Source organism: Amphiprion ocellaris, chromosome 9, assembly GCF_022539595.1.
Source record: "Amphiprion ocellaris isolate individual 3 ecotype Okinawa chromosome 9, ASM2253959v1, whole genome shotgun sequence".
NCBI lineage: Eukaryota > Metazoa > Chordata > Actinopteri > Pomacentridae > Amphiprion > Amphiprion ocellaris.
The window spans coordinates 6,579,435-6,605,206 of NC_072774.1; the positions used below are offsets into that span (position 1 = coordinate 6,579,435).

The 25,772-nt window shown below is 41.2% G+C and overlaps 1 long non-coding RNA gene across 1 annotated transcript; it reads left to right on the plus strand.

Annotated features, from left to right (window-relative positions):
• The first annotated feature begins 2,000 nt into the window (after window positions 1-2,000).
• LOC118470777 (uncharacterized) lies at window positions 2,001-7,942 on the plus strand. Its single transcript, XR_004847918.2, has 5 exons — window positions 2,001-2,061; window positions 2,945-3,004; window positions 3,465-3,533; window positions 5,116-5,264; window positions 6,371-7,942. It is a non-coding gene; the product is annotated as an uncharacterized LOC118470777 (long non-coding RNA).
• The last annotated feature ends 17,830 nt before the right edge of the window (window positions 7,943-25,772 follow it).

Here is a 25,772-nt window from a genome sequence, read left to right on the forward strand (position 1 = left end):
CGGTGTTCTGGTCATCTAACAGATCATTAAACGCAGTGGTAGGTTATAAAAAAAAAAAAACAATGGACACTGATGCACGTCATATTTGATGTTGCTTTAAACTGAGGTGAGGATGTCTCATTAAAAACATGTTGCCTTGAGAATGCGCAGTTATTGACATGGGTCAAGGGTCAAGTATGTAAAATGCAGTAGGGCAAAATTAGTTGCACTTTCTAGTACATCTGTGTAGTGGGTTGGATTTGGCTTTACTCAAGGAAGCATGCTTTTCTGGCCATTTGTGCCTTTGTTGTCCCAACTGTTCTACTAATTCGACAAGCAAGTTGTGCCAATTTCCATGTTTTGAGAGTTGTGGGATATCCAAATTGTCAGGTTTGGACTACCCTTAGGACACTGCTTTGAGCTTAACATCACCTTGTTGTTTGTTGTAAAAGTGTTCGACACTAGACAGATGTTGCTCCCTCTGTATTTTTGGTTTGAATAGCATAGGTAGGTTTTGAAGCTTTTATTTTGGTAATGCAGCTTAGGCTAATGTGGCAGAGTAAGAAGAGATAAGCAAACTCAACAACGTCTCCGCAAGAAATATTATATTAAATCTGGACTACCATTTTGGTCATGCACTAGTCAGACAAATTAACTGACACAAGACAGACGTGGTTTAAATCAGAAGAAAGTACATTTATTGATTAATAGATTGAATGCTTTAATGTCTGAAATAGCCTAAAACGGATTCAAAAGAATGAATCAAATCTATGAAAAGAGAAACATTTCCAGCAAAATAAAATTAGCAAAGGGAGAGGAAAATGGACACAGCCAGCAGTGGAGAGGTAGACAGTTACTTAACAGTGTGTCTTACTAAGTGCCACAAATGACCAGAAGCGTGTGAGTTCACAGCAATTTTTGTATTTGGTATATTTTTGTAAAGGAAAACCACACTAAAGTCTCCAACCTCCACCACCAACCAGCTCCACTAGACGAGGCTAATTACAGTCACAGCTCCAACACAAATGTAATAACTACCAAATGGCTCAATCTAAAATACAAAAATAAAGGCTAACAATGCAGAGCTGAGGCAAAGCGAACACAAAACAGCAGCCAATAAAAACTTACAACACAAAAATGGGTTTGTAGCAGGTAATAGTCTGCTTCAGCTATCATACTCCTTCTACTGCTGGGTAAAAAAAAGCCATACCTTGGCATAACGGTGTATTGGCTATGCAGACTTGAGGGGTAAAAGACAGACAAACTTTTGGAAACCTCAGCCAAACACATTGATTTGACGAGGCAAACAGGAACTATCAAACAAATGTACCTTAATCACTATGTGCATATGAATGAGCAAAACCTTTAAAACAGCCAATAACCTTTACTTAATCCAGACTACATCACCAACCTCAGAATTCCAGTGACAACCAGCAAACAAAAGGCAGCCATGATGCCACAGGGGTTTTAAATACCCTCAACCAGGGGCGGGGCCATGGGAGGAGTCGACCCAGTTCAATGGTGGTGTGTTCAGGAGCTGTCAGGAAATACTGAATTCACCTGAGCACAAATGTTTAAAACTTCTAGTAGGAGTCCTCTTTTTACTATATTAACTTCTTGTATTTAAGTTGCATCCCCAACCCTCAGTTCCTCCATGTTAGTTCCTCCATGTTTCTGTCTATTTTCAAAAAAATGTTGGTTCAACTTTGCCCAAATAGCATCCACCAGTGCTGGTTTTTGTTACAGTTGTGTTGTAACACCTCTGCACAGCAAAAGATTCACCACAAATGTCTTGCTCAAGTAACAAGCTTGAGCCACCAGCTGAGCACAAACAGAGGATTTGTTAGAAGTTATGGGTTATTTTGTGTCAGTGTAGTAGATCTCCACCTGTGTGGGTGTGACAGGAAGAGGAATATTACTGGGACAGGTGGAGCTCTCTCATTGGTCGGTCAATGTGACCAACTGCTGCTCCAGGATTGGTCCACTGGAAGGGAGTAGCCTTTTTAAACAGAGGCAGACATCTTCTTTCCTCTCTTCCACTACCGACAAAGCCTGCTAGTGTGAATATTTTTGAAGTTTGATGTGAGTAGCTGGACTCTAAAAGCTCACTGTGACCTTCGAAAATGATGTTTTGATCTGAGAGAGAGATAGTAAATTGCAAATAGCATGTTTGTACGAGCGCTTGTACATTTAAGCACTTAAGTGGAGATGTAAGAGTGAGCAAGCATTTATTTGTTTGTCCTTGTTTTCTCTTGTTTTTCTGTTTAGAAGCCCAGGTTAGAGGCCTGTTATTGGATTAATCTTTGTTGTCAGACCGACGGGAAGTTTTAGGGTTGCTGTGGTTTTTGTTGTAGGGCTCTGCTCAACCTCATATTAGAATAAAACTGCTTTAAACTGTGAATTTCAGTGTTGTAACTTGCAACATGTTGTGAGCAGGTTTCCCCAAGAGTTGGCTCGTACCGGTTATCATCATGAACAATGTTGTGCTTGTCAGACGGCTCACAAAATCCGGCGATGAGCTGTAACAAAAAAACAGATAGATATCGCATCTGTGGAACTCATCATGTTTAACTGACGTCACTGTAAAACGAAGCTAAGATTTTGTTCAACTTCTCAACTAATGTCTCTTTGTGTCTCTGCTTACCTCGTGCACTCATACCTCCATTCAAAGTTGTTCTTCTGTTTAACTGCCTGTCCAAGATTCTGCTCTGATTTTCTCTTTTGTATGTTCCTGGGGAAATAATTTGGTGTACTAATGTTTGGCTCTGGAAAGATGACATAAATACTGCTTTTTCACCTCAAAAGATCTGATTCTGGAATTGGTTCTCAGTGCTGGCCCTGGTTTCACACCATTTTGTAGCTTGTTTTCTTTTTTTTACACAGTACATGCTGTAGGTCATGGACTTTGCATTGTGTAACTGCAAGCTTTTAGCACCTTATTGCAAATGTTTCTTCCATTTTGCAGAGCTGCATGGGGCAATTATGGACACCGCACAAAGGAACACAAGCATGCCCATGATGAACGGTATGTAACATGTTTTCATTCCTAGACCCTCTCCCTTGCTTTTACCTTTAATCTTACATTGGCCTGATGACATACATCACGGTTTGTGCTTCCAGTAGGTTCTGCTAGTTTGTGAGTCCAAACAAGAACCAGTTGTCTTGATTCCAAACCATTTTTTTTGGTGGAAATACGCAAAATGATTCAGATTTAGATGCTTTTTAGCTGAAATTAGCTTGCCTTTTTGCATGTAAATAGCACTGTAGAGAGCAGTTACACTAAACTGGCCCAAAAACAATGACCAAAAATGTCTTAAAATGTTTCCAGTGCAATCCAAGCAATGAATAAAGCAGATTGAAGGGTTAGAACTGTAACCAATGCATTTGAAACTGAATGTAGTCACACCCATAATGACATCCACTGCCCAAGGCGCTAAATTACTCGTGTGTTGTCCAAAATTTGCCTTTTTTGCATGACAAAACAGACACAAAGACACCTCTACATGAGTTGTGGAAACCGTCATCCTTCTGCTGCAGAGACGATTTCAAGCCATGTGAGTGTTTTGTGCTTATCCAAAAACATCTTGCGACATTTAACAGAGATGCGCTCTGGGACATGTTTACATCAAACACATGCTGAACCGGCTTTTTTCTTTTCTTTTTTATAAATGTCAGGATGGAGTTGCAGATTGCAGCTCATGTGAGAAACCAGGCTCAAATCTTGTCAGTGTTATGTTGTATCAGCCTGCAGCGCATTAAGAACATGCATACAATAGTGAACATTAAACATTTATTTTCTCAGCTTAATAGCCAAAAAAAGGAAGACTTCTCGTTTGCTTCTGATAACACTGCAGCACATACACCCTGAGGGGTGTTATTTGGGAGATTCCAGCTGTTTCCAGCTGTCAGAAAGCACAAAGGATGATATGAGGTTGTTGAAGACGGTTTTCAGTTAGAGTGTGAATATTGTACATAGTTCCATGCTGCTACAACAGACAAAGAAGAGCCAGCAGGGTACATGAGTTCACTTACATGATGGATACTATTGTAATGCATTACATATGAGGTTCAGATTGAAGTTCTGACTGAGTTCAGGTTTTGAGGTTGTTGAAAAACCAGACAAAGAGAAAGGTAGGAAGGCAGAGAGAAAGATACTGTATATGCAATGAGACAAAAAGCCAGAAACAGAGAGAGAATAGCAGAAAGACTTAGGGATGCAACATAGGGAAGCAGAAATTGTGCCTCAGTAGAACAAAGACGCTTGTTATAACCAGAGTTTCCCACAAGTATTCCCAGAAATATTCTATAAATATTCCATTACCATCTTTCCAGACAGACACGCTTGGGATGTTCATTATCAAACACTTAGAGTAGGTTTAAGGAGAATAAGAAACAGTTTGCATGAAAGTGTAGCCTATTTCTGCACTTGTGTGTCTCTGATGCAACTGCTGCTTTATAGCTGATGAGATACATGGAGGCATGTGTAGTGTGTGCACACGCATGTTCGAGATATTAGTTGTGTTTATGCAGGTATCCATGCATGTCATTCCATATTGTATGCTGATGTAAAGAAAATGCACGTGTGTGTGTGAGAGTTTATGCTGAATGTTGCGTTATTAGCATTTCCACAGCAGGCCGACATGGCGTATAGAAACATCTCAACTCAGCGAGCCTCGTCCTCTATCTCTGCTTTAACAGGATGAGCATTGACTGCATGTTTGAAGTTCCGAATCTTATCTGGCAAGCCAAGCGGCAGAAATCAGAGGCGGGGAGGAGCTGCATGAAACTGCAGATTTAGAGATTTTCTCTTTCGTCCGACACACATCGCTGCTGAATTATATGGCCTAGCTTATTTCAGAATACAGTCTTTTTCAACAACAGAGGGGACTTCGAAAATATCTCCACAAAGACAATGCTTGCATGGGATTGTCTTATCCTCTCCTTGGAAAGCAAGCTTTGATAATCTTTTTGCCTCCCCTAACTTCTTTTTCTCCCCTTCCACCCCGCGTCACTCTTTGTATGATCTGAGATAGATGAGACTCAACAGAGTGCTGTCGGTTGCCATGCTGAGCGAGTTGAGATTAAAATCTCTGATGTATCTGTGTCATTCTATATAATCATATCTTTGACAAACAGCTGTGGTCTACAAATGGCATGCATCCACGCGTCTCCTCCTCCGTGGCTACAGGGAAATCGGCAGCCCATTATAAGGCTGAAATAGGCCTGAAGAATTCTTCGCCTCATCTCCTCAGCCATACCTCCAGTCAAGTGAAAGGGCTGACAAGGTAGGAAAAAGCTGACACGGAAGTCTAATTCTATAAGGATGAAAACCTCATACTCATCAGAGGTGCAATTTTTCGGCTCTGTATTTTTTAAAGCGGGGGAAAAAGGGAGACTGGGCCAGGCGTTTTGCAATTTGCACAAGTCTAATGAGCACTATGGTGATTAATGGTGATTAGGTGAATTGTTGTTGCTAGGTGCAGCGCCGCGCCGAATCTATAGTTAACAAGGGGACAAAAATTTTGCTAACAGGCGAGGATGCCATTTGTTCTCATTTCTCTTCAAACCGCCCTCTGGGATACAATGCCCAAATGAGGCTACTCGCATAGACCCATGATTGGTGAAAAATAATTGCGAGCCAGCAGGCCTGTTAGATCTGCAGCATGGTAACCGAGTCTGCCAGTCGAGATGAAAATCTATCCTTTGAATTGTCTTAGAATAAAGTCTGATCACAAACACTGCTCGAATTGTTGCTTAAGCTGTAGTTGCTGAATCCATTCTGCAGAGCCAGATGTTTAATAGGTTTTTACAACAATCCATGGAGATGTAAAAGTCAATTAGGATGAACAAACAAAAAAAAACCCAATACAATCTTTGTGTCAAAACCCTCTAGCGGTCACAGCATTACCCTAAAAATGTGCGATTTTAGTTTAAATACAAGTGCAACCAGATGAGAAAGTTCTCATGTTAGAAACTAAATATACTTCATGGAAACAGTTCTTGACATATTTAGGCAACTAAACATTTGATTCTCTTTGAAACTGTGCCTACACTTAAAGACAATTTCACACAAGCACAAATTATCTTTTTCAATTTTTTTTTTACTCAACAAAAACACCAACAGATGTGATATTCTTCTCCGGAAAACAACTAACTTGGCCTCGGAAGCTTGTATTGTCCCCTCTAGCAGAAATAACTTCTTGTAGGCGTTTTGCATAATTATCCATCAGGCTCTGACATCGGTTTGCTGAAATTCTGACCGCTCTACCATGAAAAATTCCTTCACTTTGCAAGATGTTAGAGGGTTTTCATGCATTTTACTCAGACTGAATTGTGGGCTTTTATTTTCTTTGACTAGGCCCTTCTGTAACCTTCCATCTCTCTTTTTCAGCCGTTCCTCGGTGGATCTCGTGGATCACTTCCGATTCAGTTTCATCTTTCTGACAGATGGCCTCGCATTCTCTTCAAGCACCCTTTGATAAGATGCCGAAATCATAGGTGAATCAATGACTGCAAGCTGCCCAGTCCCCGAGGCAGAAAGGCAACCCCCAAACCGCAACATTTCCGGTACCATGCCTCTCTGTTGGTATGAGGTCTGTTTGGTCTGCTCCAAACATTACTGTTGTTACTGTGGCCAAATAAATCTGTCTTTGATTCATCTATGCAGAACACATTATTCCAAAAGCCCTGTCTTTGCCGATGTGTTCACTGGCAAACTCTAGTCTCCCTCTAATGTTCTTTTTGGACAGCAAAGGCTTTCTCCTGGCACACCTCCAACGCAGGTCAGACTTGTGCAATCTCTTTCTGATGGTAAACGGATGCACTTTGACACCACCAGTTGCGGTAGTTATCTGCAGATCCTGTGATGATATTTTGAGTTTTTGGAGACTTTTTAACCCCTTTTTACATGTAAAAATCTGCTCCCGGGCTGAATTCGCTGGGATGGCCATTCCTGGACAAAACTGGCAACACTCAGATGATTTTCCTCACAAGTAGAATGATTAGCTCTGAATTGGATTTGGAGATCTTTTTAAATCCCTTGCCAGACTCATAGGCATCTATTACCGTTTTATCTGAAGGCTTTACAAAGCTCTTTAGATCTTGGCATGATAACACCAGACACTTCAATAGCGAAGAGAAAAGCAGACTACAGTTGTCAGAGGTTTGAAATAAGGCGGTTTCTACCTGTCACTTTATAAGAAAGTTCTTCTCATTAGCACCTAATCTGAAACTCCTGATTCTAAATTGATGGATTGTGGGACATGATAAATGGAGGAGTACACTCGGGTTTTTTAGGTCACAGATCTGTTTATTTATTTAGATTACAGCAAGAATTTTTTATGTATCCGTTGCTTGAGTATATCACGTTTATTGACAGGCACGGTTTAAAAGACAATCCAGTGTTTCCTTATTCAAATATGTATATAAAAATCTTAACAGTTTCCTTGCGATATACCTTTTTTTCACAAAGCTGTATGCAACATAAAGCAAGTTAGTACATCATTGTGTAACATCACTTAAATGTCAAATGATTCAAAATCATGTCATCACACTCCCACCTCTGTGCTTCACTGTCAGGACTATGCATTCACTGTGGTAGTTTTGATCAGGTACATACCAAACATGCTGGATCCCATCTCGTTATACACTGTATAATGACAATAAAGCATATTCTATTCTGTTCTATTCTATCCGAGCCCAGAAAATTTATCTTGGTCTCATCTGAGCTAAATGTGCCTCCTCTATTCATCAGGAGCCTTTACATGTCCTTTAGCAAAGTTTAATTTTGTAATTTTGCACCAAGGAGCAAGCAAGGGTTTGTTTCTTGGATGGCATCCGTAGAGTTGGACATTATGAGCTGTCCTTCACACTGTCTGAACTGTTGCAGAAACTCTGATTTGCATTAATGATCCCAGTACCAAGTCTGAGGCACCTGTCAGTCAGTTTTTCCGAGCTAGATTGTACAAATACTGTGGCATTAGTTTCGAAGGACGACCTCTGCAGTTCTGATTAGTGCTACTGTGGCTCATGCTTCTGATTACTGCTGCAACTGTGTTTCCACTGATTTTTAGTTGGTCATTGATTTTCTTGTATCTTTTCCATCTTTGTGAAGTCTCACTCAGATTTTTTTGTTTCTTCTGGCAATTATTTTCCATGTGAAACCATAATGAAGACATGCAGATAGATACAGCCAGTAGGTCAAAAACTGAGCAAGTTCTGGTGTTCACAGGTAATTGTATATTTTAAAAAAACTGACCCCAGGTGTATTCATCTTTGTTGCATGGAGTTTCTACTATGGGACCTGTATTTTCAATATAGTCTCTCTAATATATTTGTTTTTGATTGCTTATGGAAGAAAACAACTCTACTTGGCATCTTAGAAATAATGCAGTTATTTAGAGGTCATATAGTTTTGAATAATTTCATATTTAAGTGATACTGCTTAAGATTGCATATTTGTTGTGTACTGTGTCATTCTAGGGGCAGTTAATTCATTGTTTGACTTAGAAGACTTGTTAGCCTGGAAGACTATACATTTTAATGTCTTGTTCCTAATCTATGAAGCATTAGTCATCTATCTTTTAACAGTTTATGCAGCTTCAAACGTAAATGTCTAAACGGATATAAGAAGGTGGTGGCCGAAATCTTAATCCTTTGCCTATAACTGATTGATCGCGTTGGCTGGAATTGCCTTTTCTGCAATTCACATCTTGTTTTAAGAATACATGAAGTAATATGAATATATAAAATATGAATGTGAACATCAGCTCAGACTGTGGCGTATTTTATTTGAGAAACTGTCATACCATCGGCTCAGATGCTCCTTACACCCATAAAGCTGTGTTTTGTGGTGATTTCTAACAAAACCACAACAAGGTTAGTTTGAAAGATGGTGACAACCTGTATTTTCTGCTTGTGGTGCTGTTACTGAATGAAAACCAAAAAAATAAGCGAGTAAACCTCTTGAGACGATCCACAACTGTCTTTGTTTAGCTGTTTGTTGGCGTATCTTTATATCTACTTCTAGCCCATTTCTGTCCATTTTTGAGGGTCCCTTTTCATTCCTGGTTATCTGTCTGCCAGTCTGTCCCCGCCTGGGCATCCATCTGTCTCTGTGGCAATTCAGAAAGAAACATAATATCTGGGGATTTTCTACGAATTGAAGTATATTGTAATGTAAATGTAGCAGCTTTGTTACTTACATTTTGTTGTAATTGGGAGAAAAAAAAAAGCATCCCCAGTTTTTGTGTTCCATACTCCCCTGGAGAAAATACAACCATACATACTGTCGGCGCTGATAAGACACGGCAGATTCTTGTGCATTCTGCTGTCTCAAGTAGGTTTTTAATGGAGAAAGAGAATTATTCATTGTCTTCTACGCAAATCTGCCATGTCTATAAAACTGTACTTGTGTTTGCCATTCTATGTGTCTCCATTATGTCCCATTGTGCCAAGCATTCCTACGCTTGCATTCGACATTGTGTTTCCAAATAGCGGATGGCTTGCAAGGAGCGATAAGAAACAGACATTTAGCAGATAAATGAATAAATAAAAATGATGATTGGGTGTAATATCTAATATTCATATACTGTCAAGCTGCCATAAAAGAACAACAGCATTTTCTTCCCTCGTTGTGCATGTCTGTGGAAGGAGGCTTGACTACAGAGTTCTTTTCATTCTGCAGCATTTATCCGGCAGTAAATATATTGAATTTAATGGAAAATATGTATTCAAATTAACAGTGCTGAATGTGTTTATTAGTTGATAAGGCTTTCAAATTTTGAACTGGAAATTGGTTATTAAAAAACTGATGCAGTGTTTGTGGAGGGACATATTTATAAAAGTAGTCTTAAAAATGCCAAGTATATTTATTTATATGCCGTAGTTGGGTTTTATTGTTGACGATGTGATGTGTGCATGAGGTGTGTGACAGAAAGAGAGAAGCGAAGCCAGCGTATGTCCTTGCCATACATGGAAATGTGTTCTGTGAGTAGCACAAATAATTAATGACTTGCAGCAATCAAATATTAGACAATTCAAGCATGAATGATGTGTGTAGATGTGTGTGTGTGTGTGTGTGTGTGTGTGTGTGGGCTTGTGTGTCATGAGGTAGCGTCCTTGCTGGGAAGCCGGGTGAAAAATGCAGCGCATGCAAACCTGAAATGGCAGGTGTCGGCAAGAACGGGTGAAAATCACACACCGAATGATGCATTGTAGTTGAGTGTGTGCTGGTGTGTGTGTGGATTACTCACATTGTGGGGACCTTGTGAGGACAAAAAGCAAGTCACTCTGACGTAAAACATTAAACTTTAGGTGAAGACTTGGGGTAAGATTAGACTAGGTTCAGAAAGTAATCGTTAAATCCTGGGGAAAGTGAGTATTCTCCTCTGTCAATTAAATGTCAGCTAATTCAAAATTGTCTCACTTCATAGTAACTGCATTACATCCAAAATAAACAGTAGTGTATTTGATTGTGTTTAAAATACAGGCCCTCCAGTTGGAACTCAATGCAACAAAAGTCACTATACATTTCGGTATTAAAATTCAAATCTTCAGTCAACCTTTATTTTTGATGTTAGGCTCAATCCTCCTCAGCATGTAGGATACCAAATTTCTGGAGAGATGTTCTGTCATTTTTTTCAGCTGCTCTTTGCTGGAGGAGTTGTGTTGCTCTACCTTTCTCTTTGAAATATCCCAAAGGTGTTCTGTTGGATTCAAGTCAGAGAACATACTTGGGAAGGTCATACTTTTCGCTTTTTTTCTTCCTTACAAACGCTTGTGTGATTTTGGCAGTGTGCTGTGGATGGTTTTCATGCTGGAATATTTCTCTTCCTCAAGTTTTTGCACATTGGGACTCATCTTGTCAGCCATTATTTTGGTTTATCCACAGTTTTTCTCGGTGCATCTGTGAATTTTATCTCCCCAACACATTTGACACTCATGCAGCTCCACATCATCACACTCCCACCTCCGTGCTTCACTGTCAGGACAACGCAGTCACTGTGGTCAGGTTCACACCAAACAAGCTGGACTCCATCTGAGCCAAACAAATACATGTGGGTCATCTGATTATATTCATCAATATCAATATTCATCAGGCTTCTTTTCATGATCTTTAGAAAAGTTTAATGGTACTGTTTTGTGCCAAAGAGGAAGTAAGCATTTTTTTCTTTGACACAGTTGGTAGAGGTTCACATTATGAAGTTTCCTTTGCAATGTCTGAGCTGTTTCAGAAACGGTAATTTCCACTGATTTGTGCCTTATGAAAGTAGTGTACTGTCTATGCTGTCATTTTAGCACGATGGCCACTGGAGCTCTGATTAGTGGCACTATGGCTCCTGCTTTACCTCCTGATTACTGCTGCAGTTGTGTTTGCTCAGACTTTTAGTTGGTCACTGATCTAACTGTATCCTTTTCATTTTCTATCTTTGAAGTCTTAGAGTGAGATTTTTCATTTCCCTTGGAGCCATGATGCAGACATGCAGATAGATTAAATCCATACGTCCAAAACTGAGAAAGTTCTGCTGTTCACAGCTCATTTTATAACCCTGTTTATGCAGTTAGACTGATTGAAAATCACAGGTGGACTCTGTTTACTTTCAGTGATCACAGGTGTATTTTTCAATGTGATCTTTGTGAGGTATCTGTTTTTGACTGGTCAAAAGAGGAAAGCTTTGTGATACTGTTTTGAGTCTTTTGACATTTAAGTGATACTGGAAGTTTGCTCCCTTCTGTGGTACCCTGCAGATCAATGTAATGTCCTCTGTAGTGAAGCAAACACAGCTGTGTGTGTGTTTGAGACAGAAGACAGAGAGACACAGCCTGCATAGGATTCAAGGACTACTGTATATTTGTGTGGGTATTGACAAAAGAGTCATTTGCTGTTGCTGGTAAATCTAGTCATTTCAATGTGCAAATTACTCTACTAAAATATCCCATTTGATAAAATTGACCCCATTTATGAGGGTGCAAATGGAAAAGGAGTGGAGAGAGAGAGATGTGCGATTCGAATTTGCATCAGTTGCAGTGTGTTAATGTGTATATAAGTGTGTGTATGTGAGAGAGACCAAGAGTAAAGAGAAGAGTACAGTATGTGGAGGTTAATTACTGTGTGACCACGCTGAGAGCAGTCAACTCTGACCTGTCAAAGGTCAGCCGTGCTCTTTTCTGATTGGCTTGCAGAAGAGAAAATGTATAATTACTCTGAATAGCCTTGCTGACGACCTTCATATTCAGCAGAACACACTTAAGGTGCACACATATAGACCATTTTAATCAGTTGCTTTTGAAACAAGGCAAGCTTAAAGTCATGCTTTCCTTTTTCTGGAGAAGATTTGAATCTTGTAGCTGGATAGATCAAAGAATACACACTCCGAACAGCCACGGCTCCAACTGAAAATGTCATGGGGTACTTAGTATAGTCTGTGTAGTGATTTTTACAGCAGTGATAATAGTAATATGATGACAACAGATATCATGCCACTTAACTTTCTGAGTGAATGTGTGTGAAAAGGGAAAGTTTGTGCAAAAAGCACAAGTGTGTTTGTCAGTGTGTGTGTCTGTGTGTGTGTGTGTGTGTGTGTGTGTGTGTGTGTGTGTTACTGAGGACATTAATCCCTCCGGCTTTGTCCAGGTCACGTATGCTGTCAGGTAGCTGTGGAGATTCAAAGAAAGAGCCAGTGGAACGTCTTTGTGTCAGCAGAGGGGTATAATTAGTTTCTGACTTCCTGAGCTATAGATTGACATTTGAGTGTCTTTCACACTTGCCGCACATGTGTGTCTGTGCACGAATGCGTGTGTATTCCGTTTGTGCGAAGAGCTGCGTTGTTGTTGCACATATATGTTCACACACAAACACACAAAAAAGCCTCAGGGTGTGGTTCACCCTCTCTATGCCATGTCTAACGCTGGCCATTATCTTACTTGACAAGTTATGACAGAAACTATGACATGATATCATTTCAGCCTGTCTGGCAGAGCCAGCCTGACTGCACTCGATGCTAAATGGATGAGGAAATGTGCATTATGCAATAAAACTTATTGTAATCTGTGGCAATGTTTTGTGCTGAGGATAGTTTGATTGTGCCATGTCATGGTGTATTGTATGGTAATGTTTTGTATTGTATGCAGAAATGTACTACACCTTTTTGCAAGATTGTTTTGTATTGTGTTGGATGTTCGCTTTGTCTGTCCTGCGGCCAGTTTACTCAAGTACAACTGACCTGTCAGGAGGACTGTCTGTGAATATTATCATTAATATTCTTTTATGTAGGAGAGCACACTTTTCCTTCCAATGTGTGTTTTTTTTGTGTACGTGTGCCTCTCTCGGAGGTAATGCCATGGAGGAATGTGTGAAAGCTGTCAGAGAACATCAGGTTCTTAAAATAGACACTTCCCATGGGAAAGATAGGAGAGAGAGGAAAATGGAGAGGGAGGTGGTAGACTAGGTATTCACATTTGCAAGTGAAAAGCCCAGATTCTGGGACAGTGGCACTGATTAATTATAGATTAGAGATTACAGTAAACAAACAAGCACACACATGCACAAAACACACATTTAGCCCAACTCACGACACACTCGCACACTTACAAGCGCAACAAATTTTGAGTTATTCAAAAGCCTCTTGCCACTTGAGGCGCACCGAGTGCAAAAAATACAGTCGGTTCTTGTCATTTTTTTACAAAGCAGTTGAAACACTGAAATAAACTATGAGGTAATGAAATTCCTCTGAGTTGATATTTGTGTATTTACATAAATTCAAATCAAGTAAGCAAAGTAATCTGCAGAGGAAAAAAAGACCCAAGGGCTTCTACACCTTTTCATAAATAATACAAAGTGTATTTACAGTGTCAAAGATCTACAAAAGTTTTGAAATGAAATCCATCATGTGAGACAGAAAATAAATACTATATAATCACTGCCTAAATGCGCTTATCTTTTCATTTTTTTTTATCATGGTTTAGCTGTGCATTTTATCTAACAAATGTGCAATTTACCAGATTAGCACACAGTAATTGCCACAAAGTGAAACTGAAGATCTGGAGAACAGTTCACCCTGTTTAATGCAAATACTGGTTTCAGTTCCATGACAATTAATTAGCAGACGACTCTTGAAACTTTCTAGTGTAATCCATCACTGTAAACGCATATTTCAGGACTATTTTGCCAACACTGTCTCCCAAAAACTATCTGTCTATACTACTAAACTAGTGTCTATAAAAAGTATTCACCCTCCCTCCAAAGTGTTCTCCTTTTATTGCTTTTCAATGTTGAATCATGGTCAATTTAGCTTGACTTTATTGACAAGAATCTCCAAAAAAAGACCCTTTTGCCTGATCTTCACCAGTCAAAGCTTTAAAGGCAAGTGGCAAAGAGAAAGCCACTGTTGAAAAAGCTCATATTAAATCTTGACTAGAGTTTACCTGGGGGCATGTGGGAGACACTAAAGTCAACTGTAAGAAGGTTCTTTGGTCAGATGAGACCAAAATTGATCTTTCTGGCCATCTGACTAGACACTATGTTTAGCAGACACCAAACACTACACATCATCACAGACATACTATCCCCACTGTGAAGCATGGTGGTGGCAGCATCATAATGTGCGGCAAGGCGGTGGCAGCATCATGACGTGAAGCATGGTGGTGGCAGCATCATGATGTGAGGCAAGGCGGTAGCAGCACCATGATGTGAAGCGTGGTGGCAGCACCATGATGTGAAGCATGGTGGTGGCAGCATCATGATGTGAAGCATGGTGGTGGCAGCATCATGACGTGAAGCATGGTGGTGGCAGCATCATGATGTGAAGCATGGTGGTGGCAGCATCATGACGTGAAGCATGGTGGTGGCAGCATCATGATGTGAAGCATGGTGGTGGCAGCATCATGATGTGAAGCATGGTGGTGGCAGCATCATGATGTGAAGTATGGTGGTGGCAGCATCATGATGTGAAGTATGGTGGTGGCAGCATCATGATGTGAAGCATGGTGGTGGCAGCATCATGACGTGAAGCATGGTGGTGGCAGCATCATGACGTGAAGCATGGTGGTGGCAGCATCATGACGTGAAGCATGGTGGTGGCAGCATCGTGATATGAAGTATGGTGGTGGCAGCATCGTGATGTGAAGCATGGTGGTGGCAGCATCATGATGTGAAGCATGGTGGTGGCAGCATCATGATGTGAAGCATGGTGGTGGCAGCATCATGATGTGAAGCATGGTGGTGGCAGCATCATGATGTGGGGATGATGTTTTGTTGTTTTTGGCAACAGGTGCTTCAAGGTCAAGGATGAAATGAAAGCAATAATATGTAGGAAAATCCTGGAGGACAACCTGATGCAGTATGAAAGAGCACTGCCACCTGTTCTCCAACAACACAATGACATGAAAGCATACCGCCAAAGCTACAAAGAAATGGTTTAAAGGCAACAAGGTGAATGTTTTCAAGTGGCTGAGTCAGAGCCCAGGCCTGCATTTGAAAAACGCTGCTCTCTCATGATCCCCATAAAACCTGACAGAGCTTGAGCAGTTTTGCAAAGAGGAAAGGGATAAAATTGCAGTGTCCAGATGTGCATAACTGTTGGTGTTAATGTAGTATTTAGAGTCACATTTGTCGGAATTCCCTACTCTTTTCTCAATAGTGTCTTTCAGGAAGTGCATACTTTTACAATGTAAAATGTCGTGTCAACTCTGAGGTGGCAGATTTGTGCACATTTGTCGCAACAAAGTCCGGTTCTTTGTCCATCGTTGTCTGACTTGATTTGCTTTGCTTTTGCATTGTAAAAAACAGCTTTAATTTGATTTTCATCTTCATTTGTTCACTCCATCCCTCTGGTTGCTGTGAATTCCATGACCCGTATTTTATTTCTTGACCTTTTGCTCCAGCTCTCAGCAAAGTTAAAACTGGCCGCTCCCATTAGATTTGCACTGAAATTCCACGAATCCTGCCATCTGCTAATTTAAAAAAATACTCCTGATTTGTCGTGCAGAACCAGTGGCACGGTCCTTTAACATCATCTGCTTCGACAGAATTCACTGAGGCAGGCCTTCTTTTACAGGGGTGCAGTGAATAAGCTGCAGTGGCTCGTGGGTCAAGGTAAATATCAAGCCACTGAGAGTGATTCATAGCTTGGTGACACATTTCATAATGCTTTCCTTCAATGTATCCTTGTAAAAGAGATTCAGTTGTCTGTAGATTGTATTTTGAAGGTGCATTCAGTATTCTTCATGTGTCCGTCTGGTGTTTGTTTCACCGTGCTGGTATTTTCCTTTTATCGCTCGCCCAGCTAATACTTTATCCCTGAGGGGGAGAAAAAAAAGAATGTCAAAGTTTCAGGTCATGTTATTCTCCTCTACAATCGATTTCAATGTCCCTCAGTAAGTGTATAATATTCAATAAAGCGATTGTGCAGTTTTAAGGGGAGATGGAGGAGAGACGGGTTTATAAGAGTCTTTCAAGACGACAAAGAGAGATGATTCTTCAAGTACAATAAAGGAAGGTGTGCAGTGCGAGATAGAAAAGAAAAGGAGGAGACTCGATCATTTAATCATTAAATCATCATACACTTCTATCAGACAGTTGATGAGGGAATGTAAGCTCCTGCTATCTGTACCATTCCATACCAGGCCTCTGCTTTCCATACAGGAGTGGGGGATAATTAAAAGATAGACCGATAGCGCAAAAGAGCAAGAGGGCCGCCGAGACCTCATCTCTGTTCTCCCTGCTCTGTCATAATTAAAATAGAGACTTTATGAAGTCATTCACTGGATTCATCATACTGCAATTTTTTCCCCGTCTCTCTTTTCAACCGCATTTACTCCAACAACAAAAATCTTTTTTTCTTTTTTGATGTAATGACTCCTCTTAACAACACAGAAAAGAGGATCGGTACAAGATACAGAACATTTTGTGGGTACAGTCACGACAGCCATTTAATTGCTGCAGGCAGATAATTGAGAGATTCACTGTCTTATCGTGATCTCAATTTAACCAAAGCAAACTCCTCAGGCGAGTAGTTACCCTAGTTATTTATTGAACAGCTGTAATTATGAATACTGTAATTTGAATTTCTTTTGCTTTTAAGCAGATATTATGCAGGCTAATATGTTACCACTGCAAAGAGTGGCTCTCTGGGGTGATAAGTGACCACAGGCTGCTGTTTCTTTTATGTATAAAATGACCTTGGTTGCTGTTGGGTTACACAACCTTCCTAATTACTGTGTTTTTTCTGTCATGGTGCTGGACAGTTTATTGAGTCTTTTTTTATGGGTTTTTCAGTAATTTCACAGTTCATTTGTGTTTGTGCCGCTGCAACTGAAAGACCTGTAAAGGAGAAAAATTTCTTTGCATTGCCAAACAAGGACAGATATAACCATAATTTAAAAAAAAAAAAAAAACACTCATTATTTTAGCATATGTTATTGTACAACATGTCAGAAACAGGAAAATTATAGAACGCTATGGAAAAACATATTGAAAATGTACAAGCATATGGAAAATGTACAAGCATGCACCAATCAGCCACAATATTAAAACTTAATATTGTGCAGATTCTCAATTTACCTTTGAAACAGCTTGGACAAGTCTAGGATGGATACAGGACTTCTGTGGGTGTCTTGTGGTGGGTGGCACTTGGACACTGGAAACAGGCTGAAGGGTTGGGTCTCTATAAATTGGGATTCTTCCAGCACATTTGGTAGATGCTCAATCTGTTTTAAATCTGGGGGTTTGGAGGCCCAGTGGATTCATTGTGTTCCTCGAGGTGTTCCTGAGCAATTCTGGCAAGATGAATATTGTTATGGTGTGTGTGTGTGTGTGTGTGTGTGTTAGATCTGCAACCATGCATAAGTGGGTGGTACATGTCAAAGCCAAAGTTTTTCCAGCAGAACATTGTATTCTAACTAGATGATCAATGATGTTTTCTTCACTTGTCAGTGGTATTAACCCTCTGGAATCCAAACCCCACTGGCAGGTTTGAAAAGCCTTGTTATCTTTAAAGATTTCCCAAAATTACACCATTTTACAGAGCCAGAAACTGTAACAAAAGACTTTTTGGCAGTTCTTAAAAAAAAAAGCACATGTAACGGGAGATTACATCAGGTCAAACACCCAAATCTAAGCTTAAAACTCCAAAATTTCATCAGGATGAGTTTATTGCATAGGATTCCTTTAACAATCTTACCAAAATAAACCCTAATGGGATTTTTTTTAATTAAATCATTTTTTCACACAAACTTTTTGCGCTGATCTGCACAACCAAGAAGCCATGACTGACTCAGCCGTGGTCAACAGTCACATGAAAACAATTCAGAGCTGAACTGCAGGCTGTGTTTATACAGACCAAAGAGAAGGCAACAAAAGAGATCAAGAAGAAAATAAAACATACTGAATCAACTGAATAAATGCAGCATGGCCCAAAATCGTGAACGTACACGGGATGAGAACGAATCACAGGAAAGATATAGGGGGACGCCAAGCAAACTGCCTGTACCACACACACAAGACGCTCATTTAACATGCAGAGCAGAATAATTTTGACATCAAATGTTGTGGTTCACATTCTGCCTCCTTCCAACTGTCAGTGCTGGTTTCTTTTGATCATCAACACAATCTCTGCAATCCTACTTAAAGTAAGCTGAACTGGGCAAAGTCGGTATGCTGATGTAGAGCAGCTGGCGTTCTCAGCAGAACAGTTGCTACACAGACCATGAGGTGAGACCCTTTTATCAGCAGCTGTCTCCAAAGTCGCTAATGAACTTCTAAAACCCTATTCACAGGGGACCAGCATTACCTGGGGACCTCATGTGATGTAGAAATCACCCCCCGTACGTCTGTGTTTCATGCGGCGGGATGATATTAACCGGCTGCCACATAATAACTGTTGAGCCTGTTGAAAGACGGCAAGATGTTCCGTACCGCAAGCTGCCATGCATGTCATCCATCTAATCATCCTTGGAGATTTTTGCTCTTCTGATGGATTTGGGCTTTCTGCGAGTGGGTTTCCACGCTGTGTAGCAACATGGGCTGCCTGAATTTGCACCCAAAATACTGTCCGAGCTTTTATCTATAATTGTCAATGCAGCTTCCATAATTCTGAAGAGGGAAAGATGCAGAGGAAAGGATGACAAACACACACATACACACACACACACAGTAACTTCACTCAATTTAATTTCAAACAAAATCTGGAGATACCTACGCCTTTGCATCTACTACCTTATGCACCTTGTATTTACTTACTGACTTATTATGTTTACATACATACAGCTGCACCTCGTGTGTAATTTTTGCAGTACTTTAAGCCATAAATTTTCATTTATGCTCAGCAAAGTGCAATATCAAGATCATCAGTTAAACAGCAATTTTTATGCTTTAATAGAAGAAGCTACCCACTGTGTTCATAGATATATTTGTACATGCAATGTTTCTTCTGGATTGTTGTATTTTATATTTGCACATTTAAAGCTGTTGTCCAATTGGTTGAATGCACGATGAAAGGATTCTCTTCTATTGTGAGGACTTGTTTGGGGTGTCATTTTTGGGGGAAAAGTGCAGCTTCGAAAACTCTTTAAAAATGTCTTCTTTTTTGGGGGGGAAAAGTGCAGCTTCATCAGCTCCACCATGGGAACACAGTTGTCTGTCGCCATTATTTTTGTTTGTTTCTTTCCTCCCTATTGACCATCTCCAGTCACCTCTTCCACCTCTCCTCAGCTTTACAGATAGACAGATCAATTGTGTCTGTGACTTCAGCTCCCCCTGTGTCTTTTTGAACACCTTCATAGCTCCTTCTTCCCCTTCCCGTCATCCCGCTACCATACCCATCGTAGCCCATTGTAATCCCCCTCTGTCTCTCTCTGACTCTCATTTGCTCAGTCCGCTTATTTTTTCACTCTCCTTCTCTTTGGGTGTACAGCCTCTTCTAGCCTTGAGGTGTGTGTGCGCGAGAAGGCGAAAGAGAGAGGGAGCCCTGCTAGAGCTTTTCTAAATCCCAGGTAAGAGCAGAGCTTTTCTGCGGGAGAATTTCATTTCAACACCTCTCATCTTGCACAGAGAGCAGGAGGATAGCAGTCTCCCAGTTATGAATCCAATAACCATTGTGTGTCTGTAGGTGTGTGTGTCTGTGTGTGTGTGTGTAGGTGTGTGTGTGCGTGCTAGACTGTGGCTTGTTTATAGGATTGGAGGTTACTCCCATAAACTCCAGCTGAAGGTCAAAGAGGAAGACAGAGAGAGACAGTAGTATGAGAGAGTGTGTCGAAGGTGGCATCATGCTTCATGTATGTATGTTGATAGGCTCCCGTTGACATATGTGCCAGCTCACCTTACATACACATTTATATACGCACTCACAAAAAAAAATAAAAAATAAAAAAAAAAATGTACGCCGTGCCTGAGTGGAAAACGGTGTATTGAGTTAGAAAGCCGAGGTCAGCTCTAAATCATTACAGGTCACCATGGCAGGCCTGGCTACCAGATTAGATTAAAGTCTAGCTGATAGAGCCAGCCAAGCACATTAAAACACTGACACACACACTGCCAAGTACACACACACACACACACACACACACTTGTGCATGCAATAAACACAAAAGTGTATACCCTAGTACATTAATCACAGTGAGCCTGGATGTAATGTGCTGTGATGTAGCTTTGGTTCCTTGTACAGAAAAGCGAGGCAGCTTGCTGACCCCCCTGATCAGTAAACAGCCATACAACAGATAAAAGCAGCACCAGTCCCAGCGGAGCAGACTGTTGGGAAACCAGCCTATTAGGAAGTTGAAGAGACTGATTAGATTAAAGCGGGTCTGAGACGGGTCACTGTGCTGGTCCTTCTGGCTCCAGAAGCTCTCACCACCAGGCTGATGGGCCTTCCACGCTCACCAGGGTCGAGCCCACAGACACTCTTAATTCTGTGGGAGATGCACTTCTTTTGTTGAGATTAAAAGGTGTTTGTGTGCATGCAGTTGGATGGAAGAGAGGACGGAATGAATAGCGGAGCAGCTGCTGTTTATCTGTGTGGCATCTTTCGCTTTCAAGCACAAGAACAACACTATAAAGCTCCCTTGGTGGGCTATATGTTACTGCAGCGGGGCCTATATCCTGCTCTCTGCATCACTTGCACTTCTCTCTCTGTTTAAAAAAGAACAATAGAGTGAAAGATGGAAGATGTTTATCTCCTTCCTCCTTCACCCTCCCTCCCTCCCCCTCGTCCAGCCTTTTTTCTATCTCTTCCCGTCCCGGCAGCAGCAGCAGCAGCAGCAGCGTCACTATCTCCCTCCGTTAGGTGATGTATGTGTGACCTTCAGTGGTGAATTTGCCATTTGCTGCCAAGTAGATCTTTAACTGCTTCCATGATTCACATGACCCCACTTCCTCTGACCCTGCTAGGCGCTGCTCGGCGTGGCTGCCGGCCAAGAGCAGAGGGGGCAGCGAGCCAGGCCAGATAAGGGCTTCTCCAAATCAGCTCGGACCGCTATGATAGCTGTCCTCCTTCCTATCTCTTCCTCTCTATGATTATTGATGCGGCGGCCAGAGCCTCCGTTCTCTTGAACACCATATTTAATCTTAAATGTCATTGCTTTGAAGTACAGTAACTGTAGATGAGAGGACTCTTGAATGTGCTCCCTTGTTTGACTAAAAATCCGCCATGTGCTTTTTCACAGTTTGTTTCCCGCCGTCCTCCGGGACGAACCTGAGACCCCGTCCTTATCTATTATTTACACAGCGCCGCTGATACGCTAATAAATAAGCTAAGTGCCGTTCTAAACAACTTTCAACTGTCACAAACAAGAGGAACATATTCATATGCTTTGTGGCACCCAGACGCAGCGGTATCTTTTGATCTAGTTGAATAGCATTTTGAAAAAAGGCTCCACAATGCCAAGCATGAATGGGGTTGATCGAGTCGGTAAAAGTTCACGGCACACATGCGGTGACTTACAAATAACAAAAAGGGGAGAGAAATTCTCAAAAAAAACAAGCCAGAAAAGGCAATAAATATACATCCAAATAGGCACACACTTAAAACAGATAATGATCCATCCCAAAGTTGCTGTTGTGTATTCCTGTATTGGCGCCATTGCTTTCATCTGCAGCAGAAAATATGCTGATTAGCTTCCAGGGAGGAAGCCAAGGGAGGTGAGAGGGCTGCAGAGGGGGTGTAGAGGCAAAAAGAGGGAGGTGGAGGTGGAGAGCAGTCTGGAGATATGTGAAATGAATTCCTGTCGAAGTGCATTAAAAGTACATCTCGAATCTCCTGCTGCACCGGTGGAACGTGGCAGGGGGAGTTTGAGCATGCAAATACACAACAAATTAAAGGAGAAATATACACAAATAAAAACACACACTTTCGCCGCATATGTATGAGATATGGTCTCATTAATGGTGTTAGAACAGCAGCACACCTTAATGGTCTCTATCTGTCTTTTCCTGCCTCTGACATCGCTTCACTTGGACTGCAGGGTTCACGTCAGGACACCTCGTGCACCGTCCATATATCAAAGACACATCAGAACACTTTACCAGAGAGTGACTAATTGAGCGCCGCCCATGAGATCAAGTCCACATCTGAAGCCAGGTTGTCAGCGCTGACAGACCGGAGTCTGGCCCTTGTCCCATATTTTACCCTCCCTCTGCTCCCCTGCTTTGTGCTGAGCCGAGTCATATTCAAGAGCTTCCACTCCTGTTCTCCAGGGTTCTGTTTCAGTGGAGCCTTCTGACCAGCTTCCTATTCCCTCCCCGCTTTGCACCCACACGGCTCGACCAAGAAACCGTGACTAAATATAAATCATCCCTTCTCTTACTCCGTCACCCTGATGGGCTTCCACGCTCTCTCATTCCATCGCTTTTTATTTTTCCCCCCTTCCACTCCACTCTTTCTGTCCCTCATATTCTCTCTTTCTCGCTCTCCACCTTACACAAACACAAGTCTAATAAATTGTGGCACTGGTAATTACATAGAACCCCACCAGTAAATTTCACTTCCATTTACATTTAGATTAAAGAATATTTCATTCCCATCAATCTGCAGTGCAAGACCAATGTGTGCATGGCTTCTCCCATATGCAGACACAACTGTTCGTGGCATTTTTATACTGTAGCTGCTGCACACACACATGGAAGACAGCTTGAAGTGAAATGCTTGCATTTGTATATAAAGTGGCATAAGAGAGCACACGCATGTACACAAAGAAACATACAGATGCGCTGAGCAGTAAATCTAAATGTTCAATGGCACGCTTGAACAAATGTAAACACATTAGGCTAATTTCACTGCCAACAATGTGCACACACAGCCACTCACATGGTGTCGTAGAGTCAAATTATAGCTTACGTATGTTATATTCACAAACTGAATGTTTTTTTTTAGTATTATTGAAAAAGAGCTTCAATTTACCTTGAACTGTGCAATGTTTATCTGCTGAAAGAAATCACCCTTAACCATCCTCAGGTCATGTTTACGCAAGCAGTAAAGAAAAGGGAGGTTAAAAAAAAGTCATTTTGTAGGAATATTCATCTGCCTCCAACCACCTTATACAAATTCTTTGCATGGCATTTTCACAGCGATGTCACGGCGGATCTGTGGAGGAAACACACATCCAGTGTCAGACATTTCTTCTCACACATGCACAAACTTCTGGATCATAATGCATTCAGAAGCAATCTCATCCGCTGTGCATAAAAGACAGCAATATGCGCCCAAATCCTAACTGTAATATTTCAAAGGTTTATAAGGAGAAAGGAGGGAAAAAAAAGACCCAGAGGCAGCAACTGGGGAAAACAGATACCACCAAGATTTTGCCTCCCCTCACCCTCTCTCTGTCTCTCTCTCTCTTTTCCCTGTCGCTCTCACTGTCTGTCTCCAGCTCTCCCCACCTCCCTCCCTCCCCGCTGTATAACTGCATCATTTCCAGCAGTAATGAGTGCACCAGGAGCAGGGAGAGAGCAAGGGAGAGGGGAGGTACTTCAGGGAATTAGAGTGTTTAAAATATACACAACGGTTTTCCTCTTGTGGATGATCAGTGCAAATAGTCCCCCCCTCTTCTCTCTTTACTGCACATACTCCCAGTTAAACCAGCAGGTAGTGAATCAGTGCTGCTGCCTGCTGTGTTGCTTTCTGGTCCAAGATGTTATCAGAACATTATTAACAAATACAAAAAGAAACTCCTTTTTTTAGCCACCATCAAGGAGTCTCGGGTGTTTATTCCATTGTCTCTTGTATTACCCCGATTGCTCAGGATACTCTCATTACAAGCTTTGCTCTTGCTGGCACTCCGGGACATAGAAAATACATTACCTGGCAGTGCTTAAGTGCATGAGACATTAACTAAAGCCTTTGCAAGAAGATTGTATGAAGGTAATTTCCTGTGTGAAATAGGTTTCTCTTTTTCTCCCCATGTGAAGGAAGTGTATCCCCAGGTGGTAAAGTGGCTGAGAAAATGTCTGCAGACAGTGTTTCCATCAGCCTGACATGTGACACTGAAAACATGCAAATAACTGTAGGTATTCACATATCTGTGCTTAGTTTCCCGGTCAACTGGTGCCCGGTCAGCTTTGCCGTCATTAGGGAGTTGTGTTGATATGATCTTTGAAGCTTTGGGCCGGTGGAAGCTGGAGGAAATTGCATAGACGGCATGATCTAAGAGTTTTGACTTCAGAGCGATGGGGAAGCAACAAACTGATAATGCTGTACCTTGTAAACAGCCACACACTTACATCAAGAGTGAGTAACACCTCTGCAATATCAGCTAAATGTCAAATGATACTAAATTGTATCCCCTTAGAGTAATTGCATCATTTCTAAGTTCAACAGTGAGGTTTTTACTCACATAGAAAGCTAAAATCTAACAGTTTAGATTTACTAATACACACCCTACGGGTAGGAACTCAATACGAAAAAGAGTCAGCAGAAAACTTCATATGTCCACCTTTATTTTTAATGACGGCCTCGATCCTCCTTGGCATAGAGGATACTAGCTCTACTTGTACAAATTCAGGAGAGACGCTCTGCCATTCTTAAGGACTTTTTTTCAGCTGCCCTTTGCTGGAGGGGTTGTGACGCTTTAAAATTCCCCAGAGGTGTTCTACTAGATTCAGATCCAGCTACATGCTTGGCCACTTCGCAGTTTTCACCTTTTTCATCTTTAGAAACTTTGTGTGATTTTTGGCAGCGTGTTTTGAATGGTTTTCATGCTGGAATATTTCTTTTCTGCCAAGTTTTTGCAGACTGGGAGTCCTCTTGTCAGTCAGTATTGTGGTTTATTCACAGACGTTCATGATGCAGCAATAAATGTCATCTTTCTAACACCTTTTGCACTCATGCAGCATCATATCATCACACTCCCACCTTCTTGCTTCACTGTCAGGACAATGTATTCTCTGTGGTAGTCCTAATCAGGTTCACACCAAACATACTAAAGCAAGCAATTTTATCTTGGTCTCATCTGACCAAATAATATGATCCCAACATTCATCTAGCTTCTTTTTTGCTGTCATTTATTAAAGTTTAAACGTGCAGATTTGTACTAAACAGCAAGTGGTTATTTTTTGGTCATTGTCCGTGGAGGTTGGCATCATGCACCGTCTGTGTTGTCACCAAACCTCTGATTTTACCGATAACCTCTATGTCAAGTGTGAAGCAGCTGCCCGTTTGATTTTTAGAGCCAGATTGTGAAAACAGCACACTGATTGTGGCTTCATTTTAGGAAGACAACCACTGCAGCTCTGATTAGTGGTACTATGGCTCCTTCTATACCTCCTGATTACTGCAGCAACTGTTTCCACTGATTTTTAGTGGCTC